The 8,382-nt window shown below is 38.3% G+C and overlaps 1 pseudogene; it reads left to right on the top strand.

Moving 5' to 3' along the window:
• The first annotated feature begins 297 nt into the window (after positions 1-297).
• Positions 298-2,299, top strand: LOC140628621 (trifunctional enzyme subunit beta, mitochondrial pseudogene; annotated as a pseudogene).
• Positions 2,300-8,382: the final 6,083 nt, after the last annotated feature.

Raw genomic sequence — 8,382 nt, 5'->3', positions numbered from 1 at the left:
CCAGTGGCATTTCTATACACTAACAATGAGACTGAAGAAAGAGAAATTAAGGAGTCAATCCCATTTATAATTGCACCCAAAAGCATAAGATACCTAGGAATAAACCTAACCAAAGAGGTAAAGCATCTATACCCTAAAAGCTACAGAACACTTCTGAAAGAAATTGAGGAAGACACAAAGAGATGGAAAAATATTCCATGCTCATGGAATGGAAGAATTATCCTTGGGAAAATGTCGATGCTATCCAGGGCAATTTACACGTTTAATGCAATCCCTATCAAAATACCATGGAGGAGTCCGAACCTTCCGTGCCCGCGGCGAGCTCGAGAGGACGGAGCTGAGATTTCAGAATGACTTCCATCTTGACTTACACATTTAAAAATCTTCCTAATGCATCAAAATGGGCCCTCCGATTTTCTGTAAGACCTCTGAGCTGTTCCTCCCAGCTACGAGCTGCCCCAGCTGCACAGACCAAATCAAAGAAAACCTTAGCCAAACCCAACATAAGGAATATTGTGGTAGTGGATGGTGTTCGCATTCCGTTTTTGCAGTCAGGCACTTCATATAAGGACCTGATGCCACATGATTTGGCTAGAGCAGCATTTTCGGGTTTGTTGCACCGGACCAATGTCTCAAAGGATGTTGTTGATTATATCATCTTTGGCACAGTTATACAGGAAGTGAAAACTAGCAATGTGGCTAGAGAGGCTGCCCTTGGAGCTGGCTTCTCTGATAAGACTCCTGCTCACACTGTCACCATGGCCTGCATCTCTGCCAACCAAGCCATGATCACAGGTGTTGGCTTGATCGCTTCTGGGCAGTGTGATGTGGTTGTGGCAGGTGGTGTAGAGTTAATGTCTGATGTCCCTATTCGTCATTCAAGGAAAATTAGGAAAATGATGCTTGATCTCAATAAGGCCAAGACTCTGGGTCAACGACTATCTTTACTCTCAAAATTCAGATTGAATTTCCTGTCACCTGAGCTCCCTGCCGTGGCTGAGTTCTCCACCAGTGAGACCATGGGCCACTCTGCAGACCGGCTAGCCGCTGCTTTTGCTGTTTCTCGAGCGGACCAGGATGAGTATGCACTGCGCTCGCACAGCCTTGCCAAGAAGGCACAGGATGAAGGACTCCTGTCTGATATTGTACCCTTCAAAGTACCAGGAAAAGATACAGTTACCAAAGATAATGACATTCGTCCTTCTTCTCTGGAGCAAATGGCCAAACTAAAACCTGCATTCATCAAGCCCTATGGCACGGTGACAACTGCAAATTCTTCTTTCCTGACCGATGGTGCATCTGCAATGCTGATTATGGCAGAGGAAAAAGCTCTGGCCATGGGTTATAAGCTCAAGGTGTATTTGAGGGATTTTGTATATGTGTCTCAAGATCCAAAAGATCAACTTTTACTTGGACCAACATATGCCACTCCAAAAGTTCTGGAAAAAGCAGGATTAACACTGAATGATATTGATGCTTTTGAATTTCATGAAGCATTCTCAGGTCAGATTTTGGCTAATTTTAAAGCCATGGATTCTGACTGGTTTGCACAAAACTACATGGGTAGAAAAACCAAGGTTGGGTCACCTCCTCTGGAGAAGTTTAACAACTGGGGTGGATCGCTGTCCCTGGGACACCCATTTGGAGCTACTGGCTGCCGGTTGGTTATGGCAGGTGCCAACAGATTACGGAAGGAGGGAGGCCAGTATGGCTTAGTGGCTGCCTGTGCAGCTGGTGGGCAGGGCCATGCTATGATTGTGGAAGCTTATCCAAAATAATGATAAAGAGGTGACCTGGAGTTTTTGTGCAACACTCGCACTAGGCAATGCCATTCCAATGCATTACTAAATGACATCCATAGTTCCTAGCTCCTCTTAAGAAAACACAATTTGTGGCCTTCTGTTAAACACTTTGCAATTAAGCCTTGCTAGTGTTCTGAGCTTTCCAGTAATCATGGCTTACTGCTCTTTCAGGGATTTCTTAGTCACCACAATCATACAGTGATAATGTTTAAGCAATTATTTGGGGGCTCTGTTTTCATTAAATACTAACAGTGGTTGCAATTTGGGAAAGAGGTTAGCTGAGATTTGGTATCATCTTTGTAACATTTGCAAATTATACTCTTTCCTGTTTGTGACCTAAAGATAAGTGTTTTCTATAAAATACAAACCAATGTGCCTAAAGAAACTTAATTATGGGAAGGTAATTCAGAATTTAAATGTCACTGAATACCTACAGTAAATGTTTAGATGTATAAGTATCCTGTTAACCTTAATAAAGTGAGGAAGTATCAAAAAAATTACCACGGAGTTTGTTCAGAGAGTTGGAACAAATCATCTTAAGATTTGTGTGGAAGCAGAAAAGGACCCCGAATAGCCAGGAGAATATTAAAAAGGAAAACCATAGCTGAGGGCATCACAATTCCAGATTTCAGGTTGTACTACAAAGCTGTGGTCATCAAGACAGTGTGGTACTGGCACAAAAACAGACACATAAATCAATGGAACAGAATGGAGAATCCAGAAGTGGACCCTCAACTTTATGGTCAACTAATATTCGACAAAGGAGGAAAGACTATCCGCTGGAAAAAAGACAGTTTCTTCAATAAATGGTGCTGGGAAAATTGGACATCCACATACAGAAGAATGAAACTGGACAATTCTCTGACACCATACACAAAGATAAACTCAAAGTGGATGAAAGATTTAAATGTGAGACAAGATTCCATCAAAATCCTAGAGGAGAACACACAGGCAATACCCTTTTTGAACTTGGCCACAGTAACTTCTTGCAAGATACATCCATGAAGGCAAGAGAAACAAAAGCAAAAATGAACTATTGGGACTTCATCAAGATAAGAAGCTTCTGCACAGCAAAAGAAACAGTCAACAGAACTAAAAGACAACCTACAGAATGGGAGAAGAAATTTGCAAATGACGTATCAGATAAAGGGCTAGTATCCAAGATCTATAAAGAACTCATTAAACTCAACAGCAAAGACACAAACAATCCAATCATGAAATGGGTAAAATACATGAACAGAAATCTCACAGAGGGAGGCATAGACATGACCAACAAGCACATGAGAAAATGCTCCGTATCACTGGCCATCAGGGAAATACAAATCAAAACCACAATGAGATACCCCCTCACACCAGTGAGAATGGGGAAAATTAACAAGGCAGGAAACAACAAATGTTGGAGAGGATGTGGAGAAAGGGAAACCCTCCTGCACTGTTGGTGGGGATGTGAACTGGTGCAGCCACTCTGGAAAACTGTGTGGGGGTTCCTCAAAGAGTTAAAAATAGATCTGCCCCATGACCCAGCAATTGCACTGCTGGGGATTTACCCCAAAGATACAGATGGAGTGAAACGCCAGGACACCTGCACCCCGATGTTTATAGCAGCAATGTCCACAATGGCCAAACCGTGGAAAGATCCTTGGTGTCCATCGAAAGATGAATGGATAAAGAAGATGTAGCAGATGTATACAATGGAATATTACTCAGCCATAAAAAATGACAAATACCCACCATTTGCTTCGACGTGGATGGAACTGAAGGGTACGATGCTGAGTGAAATAAGTCAATCGGAGAAGGACAAACATTATATTGTCTCATTCATTTGGGGAATATAAAAAATAGTGAAAGGGAATAAAGAGGAAAGGAGTGAAAATGAGTGGGAAATATCAGAAAGGGAGACAGAACATGAGAGACTCCTAACTTTGAGAAAGGAACAAGCGATGGTGGGCGGTTTGTCAGCATACAGAATAACACCCAGTGCTCATCCCGTCAAGTGCCCACCTCAGTGCCTGCCACCCAGTCACCCCACCCTCCGCCCACCTCCCCTTCCACCACCCCTAGTTCGTTTCCCAGAGTTAGGAGTCTTTCATGTTCTGTCTCCCTTTCTGGTATTTCCCACTTATTTTTTCTCCTTTCCCCTTTATTCCCTTTCACTATTTTTTATATTCCCCAAATGAATGAGACCATGTAATGTTTGTCCTTCTCTGATTGACTTATTTCACTGAGCATAATACCCTCCAGTTCCATCCACGTCAAAGCAAATGGTGGGTATTTGTCGTTTCTAATGGCTGAGTAATATTCCATTGTATACATAAACCACATCTTCTTTATATACTCTTTTAAATCTTCACTTTTTTAACTTAATATATCTTGGGTATATTTTCATGTTCTTTATCCTGGAATTTAAAAGTATTTTTGATAGCTGCATACTAGAAATCCAATCTGTTTTCATACCTACCGTGGCTCCTCTTTTGAATACTCAACTCACAGTTACCTCTCCCTTTTTTTACCTCCTTTAATATTTGCATTATTATTTAGTTCCTCTACCATCTAGCACTTGTTATATACCATCTTCTATTTTCTTTTTTTTTAATTTATTTTTTATTGGTGTTCAATTTACTAACATACAGAATAACCCCCAGTGCCCGTCACCCATTCACTCCCACCCCCCGCCCTCCTCCCCTTCTACCACCCCTAGTTCGTTTCCCAGAGTTAGCAGTCTTTACGTTCTGTCTCCCTTTCTGATATTTCCCACACATTTCTTCCCCCTTCCCTTATATTCCCTTTCACTCTATTTTCTTTAATACATTGGTCTCTTATTGTTTCATATTAACTAATACTGTTTCCTTGGTAAGACTGTTTTATTTTGTTGTATCCCACCACCACAGTAAGAACACAGTGGATGCTTATCTACTTGTTAACTTCATTTGATTTTATAAATCTGGGCTTCTCAAATTCAGCAAGTAAATGCATACAAATGATATTCACATTGATTTCTCTTTAACTAGCCAGGAAATGTTTTTCTCACTACAATCTTAAAGAAAGAAAGAAAGCATGTTTTGCTCACATTCTGCACAGCAGCCAGCACACTGCCCAATCTCAATAATGTTAAATAAGAAAAGTCAAGATATATTAAACATTGCCCTGCAGTTCATTCTCTCTGCAGATGCCAGTATTTATTCTAACCCAAGCTTTCTCTGGCTTACAGTTGATTTTTATAAAGGAATTCATCTGTTCATCTGTCTCCTTATTTTAGGTCAAATGTGTTTACATGCAGGGATGGGGCCAGGGCAAAAATAGTTCAATATTTTTATTTTATTTGTTCATTAACAAATAGAAGTATTTTTTCACCAAATTAAAAAAAAAAAAAGCTTTTCGGTAATTGATTAGCTTTCCCGACACATTCTCATTAACTTGTGCTAATCAACAGGCATATGTATAGAATACTTAATATACTTAACATAGAATATTCTTAGTATAAAACATATATTCCTAATTTCAATGTTGGTAACTACCACTTGTATCTTTTGACATTCCCCGGAAACATTCTTCTTTCTATACCTAAGAGAATGGCTTCACGCATGAAGTATCCTGTTCTGAAAAATCCCTCTGCATTTCTTCCCTGCTTATGCTAAACAGTATGTGTTTTATTAATATCCTGTGATTTCCCTATCTTTCAAGCTGCTGTATAATAGAATCTCTCTGCTACTGGTGAGAGGAAAGTATATCTTGCCATAAGATTTAGATTTGGAATGTGCAATCTTCTCAACAGGAATGCCAAATGCATTTGTTGTTCCCTTTCCAGTTGTTTTGTACACAGGCTTCTAATAGGATTGTGTCCAGATAGTTTTTGCTGAAGTATAGTGTAAATGTCTTACAGGAAAAGGATTTCTAATGTGACATAGACAGGAGCCTTCATGGCCAGCTGTGTGCTCCACTCTTTCTAGAGGAGAGCTTTGAAATTCCTCATGCAGAGCAGTGTTTAGAATAAATAGCAATGTATGATAACTCATAAGTTTCTCTGGCCTAGCTAAGATATAAATTATCATAGTGAGAACTCAAACTGAGTCTTGTATCTGAAATCCTTCAGTTGAGAGTCTTTTTAATATTACTCTATAACTGTGAAATATGTTAAAAACAAAACATATTCTGTACTACATGCACCTGCTTCTTACATGTTCTAGACTCACATCAGATGAGCCAGCAATACCTTCTCTGGCAGTCTTGTTGCTGGAAAATGTGGAAAGAAAATGTATCCAATGATGACACTGGAGGGATATAGGTCCATTTAGTTTAGATAAAACATAAGGAACATCAAAAGTCTACTGGAAGTGAAGTAATTTTAACGTTTTTAAACTTTTTCTAAGATTCACATTTATTCTTCTAAGAAACAAACTAAAGGACAGTACTTCTTCACAAAAGGAGGACATAAAGATGTTGGTAACTTCTGATTAAGCATGGCAGATTGAGTCTATTAAAATAATGCACATTAGATAAAAAATCATAAGACTGAAGAAAGTAGAAGAGGGAAAACAATAGAGAAATGCAAATAACATGGGGGAGTAGTTAAAGACATAATAAAACTTAGAAGATTGAAAGCTAAATGCATTAAAGGAACACAGAAACAGGATAGAGAATAGCAGTAAAACAGTCAATTTTTGTGTTCAGAACCTAGGGTAGAATCAGAAACTATAATCACCAGGTAATTCTGAAGGTCTAGATGGATGCATGTTTCAAAAAAAAATACAAGAGGAGTGTTTTATATTCTGTGTAAAGAACACTTAGACCTCTAGATCCATTCCTAATTCTGACATAAAATGGACAATATTGAAACAAAGGAATTCTGAAGTTGTAGATTATTGGCACAGCTAAGAAATGCAGATGCCACAACTAAAACTAGGATGTTATCTGGGAGTCTACATCCTGAGTGTTGGAATACTCTCAGCCCTTTCTCCCTCAAGTTCTAGAGCACTGGCAACCAAAATTAAAATCCCAGGAAAAGAATTAGTGGATGGATTTCCACCTGAGCTGACTGGGTGACCCAGAAAAGATAATGCACATGCAAAGATTGCAATCAACTTTTTAGTGCCTCATTCCTAAATATGAAAAAAAACCTACAATGAAAACTTCTAAAATGAAAAATAGACCAAAACAAACAAACAAGTTTGGGAGTTTAGAGGAAACAGAGTTAGTACAGAGAGCAAAACAGGATGCCAGCAGCAGCAACAGCAGCATCGCCATGCACTGAACAATAAATCAATAAAGTGTTTGGAAGAAAAATTCAATGAAACTGCACAGAAAAAAGTAAAATGTCAGACTTTGGAAGCAACAGGAAAGATAAGAAAACAGTAGGAGGTCCTACTTCTGCATAACAGAATTTGCAGAAATGATTGAAAAGTAATCTAAAGAGAAGAAATTATCAATACAATCATAAAATGTAACTTTCCATAACTGAAGAATATGAGCTTCCATAATGAAGGTGAGAACCAAATTAGTAAAAGAAGGCTTATAAAAAGCACATTATTGTGAATTTTAGACAACTGGAGCAACGGGAAGATCCTAAAAGTTTCCCTAGAGGAAAAAATAAAACAGAAAAACAAAGGTGGCATACAAAATATGTGAAACAAGAATAACATCAGTTTTCTCCTCTTAACTACAGAGAACAAAATGATGATTATCAGAGAGGAGGAGGAATGGGTGAAATAGGTGATGAGGATTAGCGAATGTACTTGTGATGAGCACGAGGTGTTGAATCACTATATTGTACACCTGAAACTAATATTACACTATATGTTAACTAACTGGAATTTAAATAAAAACTTAAGGGGATCCCTGGGTGGCTTAGCGATTTAGCACCTGCCTTCAGCCCAGGGTGTGATCCTGGAGTCCGGGAATTGAGTCCCACATCAGACTCCCTGCATGAAGCTTGCTTCTCCCTCTGCCTGTGTCTCTGCCTCTCTTTCTCTCTGTGTGTGTCTATCATGAATAAATAAATAAAATATTTTAAAAAATAACTTAAAAAAGAGAATAACATCAGTTTTCTCAACAGGAACACTGAAAGGTAGATGTTATTGGAGAGATATTTTTAAAATTCAAAAGGAAAATCATTTCCAACCTAAAAAAATTATATCTAGTTAAAGCATCAAACAAGCAAGAGGCAGAATAAATAATTTTCAGACATGAAAGATTTTTTAAAAATCAAACACACAGGCTTTCTCAAGAAGCTACTGAGGAATGTATTCCATGAAATCAAAACAAAATGGAGATACAGGAAATAGAGTTAGGCAAATACAGCACTTCAGATGATGCTTAAGAGAATTCCTCATATCCCAAGCTAAGAAATCAAAATATAATATGGAAAAATAAAAATTTTTAAATGTAAGTATTAGCATGCTTTTTAGAAATAGCAAGATAAATATCAAAGGAAACATCTAAAAGAGTTAAAATCTATTAGCCTAGGGAATGGTACTTGACGGTGGAAATGGGGTGGGGAGCTAGACTGCTGTTTTTCTTTCTTTGACTTTTTAAGCAATGGGCATGTATTATTTATCAAAAAAATAAAAACTACATAAAAAAGAAA

Source organism: Canis lupus, chromosome X, assembly GCF_048164855.1.
Source record: "Canis lupus baileyi chromosome X, mCanLup2.hap1, whole genome shotgun sequence".
NCBI classification, from domain to species: Eukaryota; Metazoa; Chordata; class Mammalia; order Carnivora; family Canidae; genus Canis; species Canis lupus.
Note: the sequence above shows the minus strand (reverse complement) of the source record. Positions and strands in the feature narration are given on the sequence as shown.